At 50.9% G+C, this 10,750-nt stretch overlaps 1 protein-coding gene across 1 annotated transcript in view; it reads left to right on the top strand.

Moving 5' to 3' along the window:
- Positions 1 to 10,750, top strand: part of PAQR7 (progestin and adipoQ receptor family member 7) — a 373,180-nt gene that overhangs the window by 219,971 nt on the left and 142,459 nt on the right. The gene's annotated exons all lie outside the window — the stretch shown is intronic.

Genomic DNA, 10,750 nt, shown 5'->3' with positions numbered 1-10,750 from the left:
GTTTGTTCCAGTCCATATGGGAAGATCTTCCTGAGGTTGAACTTGAAGAAAAACTTTCTGAGGTTGCCCACTGGGGAGGTCTCTTGCTCAGTTCCTTGGTCTGTGCTCTGTAAGGGGAGTCAAGCACAGGTAATATCACACATTGAGGATTGCTGGGTGATGGGGGAGACACACACCTTGGCTACCAGGAGCCCCAGTGTGACAAGGGAGAACTGGGAACTGGGCAGAACAGGAGTAAACTGTGTCTGTCCCCTCGTATCAATACAATAGCAATAATGATATCCGGCACGAGATAGGTGGTTGCCGGGTTAAACCAGGCCTATCCCATGTAGATCCTTCAACAAGTGGCAGCCTCCTACCCTTGCCTGCCTTCCCCTGATCTCAGAGCGCTGCTGATCTGATGAGGCAGCCATCACAGGAATGGTTTGCCCCAGGTGGGCAGCCAATCTGAGGGTGGGACACAGTTCAAACTGTTAAACTCCTGGGGTTTGATAGTCACGGAAATAGCCACATGGAAATTAATCCTGAATTCCAACCCATACACAGGAGTGTGAGCGGTTTTGTCAGAGCTGGTCCACGGCTATTACCAGGCACACTGCTCCGTTTCTTTCTTGAACTCCTCAGTCACTGTAATTTTAATTTAGAACATCTCAGATTTTTTTCTCTTGTTATTACATCCAAGAATGTTCTCAAAATGACCAAGAGCCTGACCAGGCGGTGGTGCAGTGGATAGAGCATTGGACTGGGATGTGGAGGACCCAGGTTCGAGACCCCGAGGTCACCAGCTTGAGCATGGGCTCATCTGGTTTGAGCAAAGCTCACCAGCTTGGACCTAAGGTCGCTGGCTTGAGCAAGGGGTTACTCGGTCTGCTGTAGCCCCGCTGTCAAGGCACGTATGAGAAAGCAATCAATGAACAACTAAGGTGTCGCAACGAAAAACTAATGATTGATGCTTCTCATCTCTCTCTGTTCCTGTCTGTCTGTCCCTATCTATCCCTCTCTCTGATTCTCACTCTGTCTCTGTAAAAAAAAAAAAAGGGGGCCAACAAAGGGAGAACCTGGCCATTTTGCACTACAGGGTCAGTCCCCGAGTGATGGACTGACGTTCCTGTGTGCATTGGGCTCTCTCTGTAATGAAAGGCCTTGGCACACGCTGTTGGCTGCTTCTGCCCGCATGTCACCCTTCCACTTGCTGGGCTAACTCCTCCTCACACTCAGCAATCAGCTGAAGGTTCCCTTCCTCCAGGAAGCCTCCCTGACTCTCCTCAGGCTGGGTTAGAGCCCTCCTGTAGGTTCTCATGCCATTTCTTCATCCTTCGCCACCAGACACATTCATTCATTCATTCATCCAACAAACACTTACTGAGTACTAAATATAGGCCAAACTTTGTTCCAGGCACTGGGAATACAACACTGAAGAACAATAATAGCTAACATTCCTACTGCACTTACTGTTTGCTCATTGAATCTTCTTCTGTGGGAGTCAAGAAGGAGATAATACTATTGCCCTCATCTTACAGATGCCAAAATGGAGGCTCTGGGAGCTTTAAGTAACTTGTGTAAATTTTCACACCTTAGTGAGAATTTGGACCCAGGCAGGTCATTCCCTTAACCACTGCACCATTCTACCTCCTGCATGGGACAGATATGGCCCTAGTTCACTATCCCAAGGAAAGAGAGAGCAGAAACCAGGCAATTTCAGAAGAAGGAGGCCAGAGAGGTGTCTGAGGCAGTGACATCTTCCCAAAGACCTAAAGGATAACAATGTGTGTTTTTAGAACAATCACTGTGGCTGTCTGTGTGGGAACAGACAGGAAATGGCAGGCATGGAAGCAGGAACAGCTTTTTTATGGGTCTGTCATTCCCACAAGTCATTCATTCACTCACTCCACAACACAGGCAGGTTTAACCGCAGTGCGCAAAGCAAACAAAGTCTTGTCCTCAAGGAGCTCATGTTCCAGGAAGGGAAAATCAGCAGTAAACAAAACAAATAAGTAAGTATCTTGTGTTGTTTGGCAACAAGTGCTATGGAGAAGGGGAGGGACAGGGCAGGTGTCTCTGACAGGCTAACATTTGAGTATCATCCTGGAGAGGTCAGGGGGTGAGTGGGGTGTATTTTTAGGGGCAGGTCATTCCAGGTGGGGGAGCAGGCAGGGCACAGGCTGGGGGGGGGTCTGCTATGTGGGAGATGCCATCTGACCTTGTTTTCATAGCACCAAGCAGACTCCACAGAAGGGCTTGGGGGTGGGGGGCAGAGACAGAAGCAGGAGCCCTCCCTGTTGGGCCAGGCAAGCCCGGAAAGGGAGAGCAGGGGTGAAAGGGGTGAGATGTAGTTTGAGTCAGGGCGAAAGACAGACTTGCTGATGGGTGGGATGTGAGGTTTGGCCAGAGCCACAGTCAGGGCGGGGATGCTATCAACAGAGATGGGGAGGACTGAGGTTGGAGGGGTGGCGATTTGGGGAAGAAGCTCATGTGGACGGAAAGAGCAGCCACTGATTAAAGCTGACAAGCTCAGGGGAGGCCTGCATGGTGGCCTTACAAACTCAGAGACCAAAGTAACCACATTGGATGGTCTGAACCTTAAAATTCCTAACTAAAAGCAGGTCATAGCTGGTAGTCACAACAAGGAAGCCTATATCTTCCTTGACAAAGGTCAGTCTTTTTACATCTAGGATAACATACCTTTGAAATGTCAGAGTAGTTTCCTGTTCCAGACCCGTCAGGGCACACTTGCTGCTCCAGAACACAGACCACAGAGCCCCTCTTTGTTATCTTGTTCCCCACATACCATCTCTCTGTGCTGTGAATGTTAATTATTAACTATCCTGTACCCACGGATGTGAAAGAAGTTACGTGTCTCTCCATTTTACTTTTTATCCAATCCCAGATATTTCCCTGCTTTGCTTTCTCCCGTCCCCTTAATCTACCAGCAGTGGTTTCTTGTAACCAACCCACTTATGTCTCCTCCTTTGATTCTAATGTATAAAATAAGATGCAAAAGTTCCATTCTTTGGAGCATTTTCTCAATTTGTTGGGATTTTGCCTCCCAGTTATTGTCATCAGTTTGGCTCCAATAAACTAAAAAATTCTGTACAGGTATAGGGGCCAATGGCTGTTGCCCTGGCCATGCAGGTTCCCATTGGATTCGGGCAGACGGTAAAGGAACTGTGGAGTCAGAAAATGGTGGGCCATTCCGTTTATTAAAGTCTCATAAAAGCGGCCGAGCAAACAGGCAGGGAAAACTGCTTCCCTTTCTCTCAGGGATCCCAAGCCCCTACTTGATCTCTGGTTCCACAACCCAGACTCATTCTCCAGACTCACCCTCCTGACTCACAAACCCCCACCAGCCTCAGCACTCCCTCCTCCCTTCTGGACCCTCCAACCAAACAGGCTGGGGTGAGGGGAAACCCCTTCTCCTAGAAACAACAGCAAACAACTGCCCCTCCCAAGCAGGCAGGGAATCCGCAATTTGCAATCTGCCGCCCTCAGGGCAAGCACCCAAAGCCTTCCATAGACTATACACACATGGCACTGCCCCAATACAGGCAGCAAACCTAAAAAAAAAAAATACTTGTTTACCCAACAACAGGTTTGGGCGTTTCTTACTTTGACAGTCAGTAGTCTGGTTCTGAGGCTGGAGAGTCATCCTTCCCATCCCCAGCATCAGCCTGATAAATGTCCAACCAAAGCTCGTTGGATGAAAGCATGAAAGGATGGATGAACAAGGCTGGGAGGGCTAGGAGGCCAAGGCTGGCAGGTGAGAGGATGGCGGAGACACCTGCTCCGGCTTCCACGCCCCCAGCTCTGGGCCCCCTAGCTGGCTCAGGTCTGTGCCCACACTTGAGTACCCACACCAGTCCTCTCCTGCCTTCATCTCTGCAGGGGAGGCTTTCTTTCAGGCCAGCTGGGGCCTGGGCTTGTCTGAACTGCCATTCACATACTTGCCTTGGGGCTTGGATGAAAAAAGAGAAGGTAGGGCATCCTGGCAGTCGGGTCTGAGCTGGGCTCATCTTAAAAACACAGCTCTGGGCTCTGCTAAGGGCTCTGGGCCTCCACTGGGTTCTTCAGAGCTCATCAAAGCTGCTACGAGTCCCTGTCCCCTGCCTGGGCTCTGATCAATAAGATAGAAGCCAACACTTCGGGGTGATGAGCCTGGGACAGGGCAGGAGAGGAGAGGACAGCAGTGAGAAGGAGGAAGTGGGGGAGGAGGAGGCAGCCTGGGGTCTGGTTCAGCATGGTGAGGCTTGCAGAAGGAGGCTAAGGACCTGTTTCCCACAGGGCAGGGTTTAAAGCAGGCCTTTCTGTGGCTTTGAAGATAAGAAGGTGCTCTGGATGGCATCCTGGTTAAGAGTACAGCTCAGGGTCTCTTAACAAGCTATGTGTTCCTGGGCAAGGTGCTGTACCTCTCTGTGCTTCTGTTTCCTCATCTGTAAAATGCTAATAATAGCATCTTCCTCAAAGGCTTGCTGGGAAGAGGATTAGATGAGATAATACCTGGCACAGAGCAGGTACCCAACAAAATGTAGCCTTTATTCCTCCTCTGACCCAGAGGGAGGTGAGAGGACTTGCTTTCCATCTGGGATAGATCATGACCAGCACTTGGTTTTTCCTCCTACACCCATGTTCTTCCTGCTGCACCTTGGTCTCCATTCAAGAAGAAAGAAGACAGAGCTCTAGGAGACAATCACCATGGAAACCCATCTGCTGCTTCTCCATTTTGATTGCTCCTCCAGTGCTGAGCTGTCTGGGTGTCTCACTGCAAAGTAAACAATGCAGGGGGCTGGAGGCAGCAGGAGCCCCCGGGGTCTCAGTTCTTACTTGCTTGAGCACAGATAAGCCCAAACCGTGGTGAGACCCCACAGGACCCCACAATATCATTCCAGCTTCAGTTAAAGTGAGTTGGCCCCTGCTAGGCGCTACCATGATCCATTGTAGGTAATGCACAGCTGGACCCCACCTGGGGGCTGGTCAGGGATGTGGCCCAGGGGACCCAGGATGGAAGTGGGATAAAGCAGTTCTGGCTTCTGCTTCCCCCTATCCCTCAGGCATGGTATGCCACCCTGGACAAATCACACCCTTTTTCTGGGCCCTCAATTTCTCACCCTCAGCCAAGCATGGTAGCAGGACTAGGCTTTCTAGAGCAAAAAGATCTGGAATTCGCCCTGGCCGGTTGGCTCAGTGGTAGAGTGTCGGCCTGGCGTGCAGAAGTCCCGGGTTCGATTCCCGGCCAGGGCACACAGGAGAAGCGCCCATCTGCTTCTCCACCCCTCCCCCTCTCCTTCCTCTCTGTCTCTCTCTTCCCCTCCCGCAGCCGAGGCTCCACTGGAGCAAAGATGGCCCGGGCGCTGGGGATGGCTCCTTGGCCTCTGCCCCAGGTGCTAGAGTGGCTCTGGTCGCAACAGAGCGACGCCCTGGAGGGGCAGAGCATCGCCCCCTGGTGGGCAGAGCGTGGCCCCCTGGTGGGCGTGCCGGGTGGATCCTGGTTGGGCACATGCGGGAGTCTGTCTGACTGTCTCTCCCTGTTTCCGGCTTCAGAAAAATACAGAAAAAAATAAAATAAAATTTAAAAAAAAAGATCTGGAATTCTTGCTCAGAAGTAATCCTGAAAAAAAATTAAAAATAAATAAAGAAAATAAGTAAACACTTGTCCTTGTTAAGGAAAAGTTTAAAAAACTTAGAAGTGAGGCAATGAGTAGATTGTGTGACCTTCATTGGTCCACCGGGACCACATCCATCAAGCCCCCAAAAGGCATGCATCTCCTAAGAATTCAGACTCAGCCATTTTATAAGTCTGAGAATTAAGGTGCTAATTTATAGGAACAGATATCTAACAGTGATAGAAATTATTTCTGACCAGTAGAAATCATAGGTTAAAACCCAAACATCATAGGTCCTGTAGGGCATCTGTGGCTGGAGTCTAACTGGCAATATTTTTTTTTTTATTTATTCATTTTAGAGAGGAGAGGGAGAGACAGAGAGAGAGAAGGGGGGGAGGAGCTGGAAGCATCAACTCCCATATATGCCTTGACCAGGCAAGCCCAGGGTTTCCAACCGGCGACCTCAGCATTTCTAGGTCGACGCTTTATCCACTGCGCCACCACAGATCAGGCTAACTGGCAATATTATTCCAGTATTCTCTGTGCTTCTTGAACTCCATCAGTCAGTCCTCTGAACCAGCTTTGTCATCCTGATAGTTTCCTCATGAGTGAAATACAACTTTGACTCATGTCCACTGTGCATTTATGTGATAATTTTTAAAAACATTCAGATGAGTATAATTCGATAACCCACTGAACCTTATTTTCCTCTTCCTCTTCTGTAAAATAGGGAATTTGGAAGAGGGACTGACAAATTTGCTGACCCTGCACCAGGCACGGTTGAGCTCTTCAGATCCATAATTTCATTTAAGCCTAGCAACAAATCTGCACAGGCCGGAGAGGGGCCGCTGTTCTGCCCATTTTACAGGTGAGGTGAGTGAGGTTTAGAGTGGTGAAGGGGTTACCCCAAGGCTACATAGCCAGTAAGTAGCAGAGTCTGGATTTGAACCACTGTATCACAGGGGGCTAATGTGCTTCACAGGTTTATTGTGGGGCTGGTTGAATGAGATAACACGTGGTTATGTGCTTGGCAGGCTGGACAAGTTTGTACACATGTGGGTAATTATAGTCATCCCAATGCAACCTTCTAACCAGCCACATATAGGCATGGCCCAGGGTCTGGGCTCCCCTCTTATGGGAAGTGGGTCTCTGCTTCCTATAGAGTGGGTTCCTGCTGTCTGGAGAAAGCCCGAGGGGACTGAGGTAAGCAGCATCACTGGTCTAGCCCCTCACACACAGGATAGAGTCCCTGCCCAAAACTGCAGAATCGGCTTTCAGCCCTGGCCACTCCTTTGGGGCCTGTATTCCTGGGACAGGAGTCTGTCTGGTGGACAGCAGGGCTGGACAGGCCAAGTAAATTTCAAACTCTGGTCTTGAAGTCATTCTGTCCCATCCTCCCGAGTATTTCAACCTGAATGAGATCTTCTCTGAAGGCTCCAGAAGCCATGCCCAGCCTCCCCCAAGATCCCGGACCCTTTCAGAGCAACCCACACTCAGCAACCCACAACTTCACCCCAGCCCCCGGTGCCAAGGGGTTAATCAGTGGGGCTGGCTTGGCAAATGTTTACCTAGCAAGCAGATAATTATCAGCCTGCTTTCCAAAGCAGAGGCAGGAAGATTTATTTCTCCTCTCCTCCCTCCCTGGAGATGCCACTTGGCAGAGTAAACACAGCTTTCTGTCGGCTCTTTGAGGAGCTACCTGGCAGAGGGGGGAGCTGGGGGAGGGATCAGGCCTGGAGGCAGGCTCCCAGGAGGCAATGCAGGGGACTCAATCCCATTTCTCTCGTGGGCCCCACCTCAGGAGCCTGGCCTAGACTGACATTCCTTGATTATGATAGTTGCCTGACCAGGCGGTGGCACAGTGAATAGAGCATAGGCCTGGGACGCTGAGGACCCAGGTTCGAAACTCTGAGGTCACTGGCTTGCGCATGTGATCACGGACATGACCCCACTGTGGCTGGCTTAAAGCCAGCCAGCCCAAGGTTGCTGCCTTTGGCAAGGTGTCATTGGCTCTGCTGGAGCCCCCCTGGTCAATGCACAAAGGCAAAAGCAACCAATGACCAACTAAAGTACTGCAACAAAGAACTGATGCTTCTCATCTGTCTCCCTTCTCCTGTCTCTCTGTCCCTAGCATACCATCAGTCACCTCATTTAATCCTCACAACCACCAGAAGTGCAGAGAGGTGAAATCACACATCAAGGATAACCCCTGGCTGGTTGGCTCAGCGGTAGAGCGTCGGCCTGGCGTGCGGGGGACCCAGGTTCGATTCCCGGCCAGGGCACATAGGAGAAGCGCCCATTTGCTTCTCCACCCCCCCCCCTTCCTCTCTGTCTCTCTCTTCCCCTCCCGCAGCCAAGGCTCCATTGGAGCAAAGATGGCCCGGGCGCTGGGGATGGCTCCTTGGCCTCTGCCCCAGGCGCTAGAGTGGCTCTGGTCTCGGCAGAGCGACGCCCCGGAGGGGCAGAACATCACCCCCTGGTGGGCAGAGCGTCGCCCCCTGGTGGGCGTGCCGGGTGGATCCCGGTCGGGCGCATGCGGGAGTCTGTCTGACTGTCTCTCCCCGTTTCCAGCTTCAGAAAAATACAGAAAAAAAAAAAGGATAACCCAGCTAGTGGGAGGTAGACCAAGCCACGATCTGCCTGACATCAGACCTGCTGGACTTTCTGTTTTCCCTTATGGAAGAAAAGGCTGTCAATTTGTTGAGCATCTGCTATGTGCCAGGCACTAATGTTGGACACCTCATTTCTATCTCTAATCTGGAAGTAGCATTTGCTAGAATGCCTTTACTGTACCATTAACATCAGAAGAGGGAGATGGTTCATAACTGGGGGAGGAATCACGGGAATAAGAAGAAATGGGCTTCCGGTTGCTTCATCTAATTCAGCTTCGTCATCGCATGTCCATCAGGCCCTGTCGGTTTCACCTCCAAACAAACCCTTACACTAGCCTGGTCCCCCCCCCCCCCCCCCCTGGTACAGGCGGCTGTCATCACTGAGCGTGTGGAGTGGCCGCTGGCCTCTGCTTTCCTCTTGTCCCACTAAGATACTGTCTCTTCACAGCGGCCAGATGATTTGTTAAAATGTTAACTCCATCCCTCCTTGGCTGTAACTCTGTGTTAACCATATCTTTTTAGTTTCTGTATTTCGATGCTTTGAAGTGTGTGTGTGTGTGTGTGTGTGTGTGTGTGTGTGTGTGTGTGTGTGTGTGAGAGAGAGAGAGAGAGAGAGAGAGAGAGAGAGAGAGAGAGAGAGAGAGAGAGGGACTCTGGAAGAGCTCCCCTCCCAGGGAGAGCCAATTCCTAGAGATGATAAGCAACTCACCCTTGAGCTCGCCTTTCAAATGCAAGCCAATCAATCACTTCCTCTGCTGGGTTCTCACACTCAGGGACACTACCCCCTGCCCTAGTCACCCAAGGACTAGGGACCAGACAATTGGGTACAGCCCCTATGCCTCAGAGCCCGCTGAAATCATTCATACTAGCCAATCCTAAACCTGTTTACCCTGCCTCATCCATTCTTCCCATGGAAACCACAATAAAAACTCTGGCTCAAGTTTTCCCTCTGCTCTCTCTGCCCCCTGACCAACCTGGTGCTTCCCCACGTGGCCTGCAGGGGCGTGGGGCAGCTTCTCCTCTTAGGATCTGGGAGTGTAACAAACTGTTTTTTCAATGGCAGTTCTCTCCTGCTCTGCTGACCTCATCATACTTAAATAATAATAAAATCTATGTTTTAAAACAAACTCCCCAATGCCTTCCATAGTACAGAATAAAATCCAGGCTTCTTCCCATAGCCTAGCAGGCTCTCCAGGACCTGACCCCTGCCTGTCCTCAGACCCTATCTCCTGTCCCCCTCCCCGGCTCACTGGGCTCCAGCCGCACGCCTTCTTTCTATTTCTAAGACCCAGCAAAGCTGTTCCCACCTTAGGACCTGGCTGTTTCCTCTCCATGGACCATTCTCCTCCCAGAGCCCAGCATGGTGGCTCCTTACCGATATCTAGGGCTCAGTTTATGTGTCACTTTCTTAGAGAGGCCGTCTCTGAACACTCACCATCAGGAATAACAACAGCTAGCACTTTTTGCGTGTTCTCCATGTGTCAGGCACCCCTTTTAGGTACTTTCCATGTGTTCACTCTTTGAATTCTCACAACAGCACTATAAGGTAGGTATTATTATTATTATTATTTCCATTTTGCAAGTGAAGAAACTGAGGCTCAGAGAGGTTAAGTGATGTAACCAACGTCACAGCTAACGGGCAGGGGAGGTGGGACTCAAACCCAGCAGCTCATTTGAATCCACACTCTCAATCACTGTGCCTCATCTCCTGGTACAGTGGGTTTAAAATAACTATTATTTCATTATTATTGTGTTGAACATAGGTTGAATTCCACCCACCCATTTTTAATTTTTTTAATTCAGCGAGAGGAGGGGAGGCAAGACAGACTCCCGCAAGTGCCCCGACTGAGATCCACCTGGCAAGCCCACTAGGGGGTGATGCTCTGCCCATCTGGGGCGTTGCTTCATTACTCAGCAACCAAGTGCTTCTTAGCACCTGAAGTGGAGGCCATGGAGCTATCTTCAGTGCCCAGGGCCAACTCACTCCAATGGAGCCATGACTGCAGGAGGGGAAAAGAGAGATGGGGGGGAGGGGGGGAGAAGCAGATGGGCACCTCTCCTGTGTGCCCTGACTGGAAATTGAACCCGGGGCATCCACACGCTGGGCCAGCCCTCTACCACTGAGCAAACCGGCCAGGGCCCCACCCATTTTTTAAAATCAAATTTGAATTATTTTAGGCAAGCCACTGGTTGTCCCTCCTGCCCCCTACTGTCTTACACTTACCTGACTTACTTGGACCCTGAAGGTATTTGTGTTTACAACCTTTGCTCCGGGTGCCTCTTACATAGTCGCTCATTCTTTTTTTTTTTTTTTTTTGTATTTTTCTGAAGCTGGAAATGGGGAGAGACAGTCAGATAGACTCCCACATGCGCCCAACCGGGATCCTCCGGCACGCCCACCAGGGGCGATGCTCTGCCCACCAGGGGGCGATGCTCTGCCCCTAAGGGGCATCGCTCTGCCGCAACCAGACCAGAGCCCCTCCAGCGCCTGGGGCAGAGGCCAAGGAGCCATCGCCCAGGCCATCTTTGCTCCAATGGAGC

The sequence above is a fragment of the Saccopteryx leptura genome, chromosome 3 (assembly GCF_036850995.1).
Source record: "Saccopteryx leptura isolate mSacLep1 chromosome 3, mSacLep1_pri_phased_curated, whole genome shotgun sequence".
NCBI classification, from domain to species: Eukaryota; Metazoa; Chordata; class Mammalia; order Chiroptera; family Emballonuridae; genus Saccopteryx; species Saccopteryx leptura.
The sequence above is the reverse complement of the archived record's forward strand: the minus strand, read 5'-3'. Positions and strand labels throughout refer to the sequence as shown.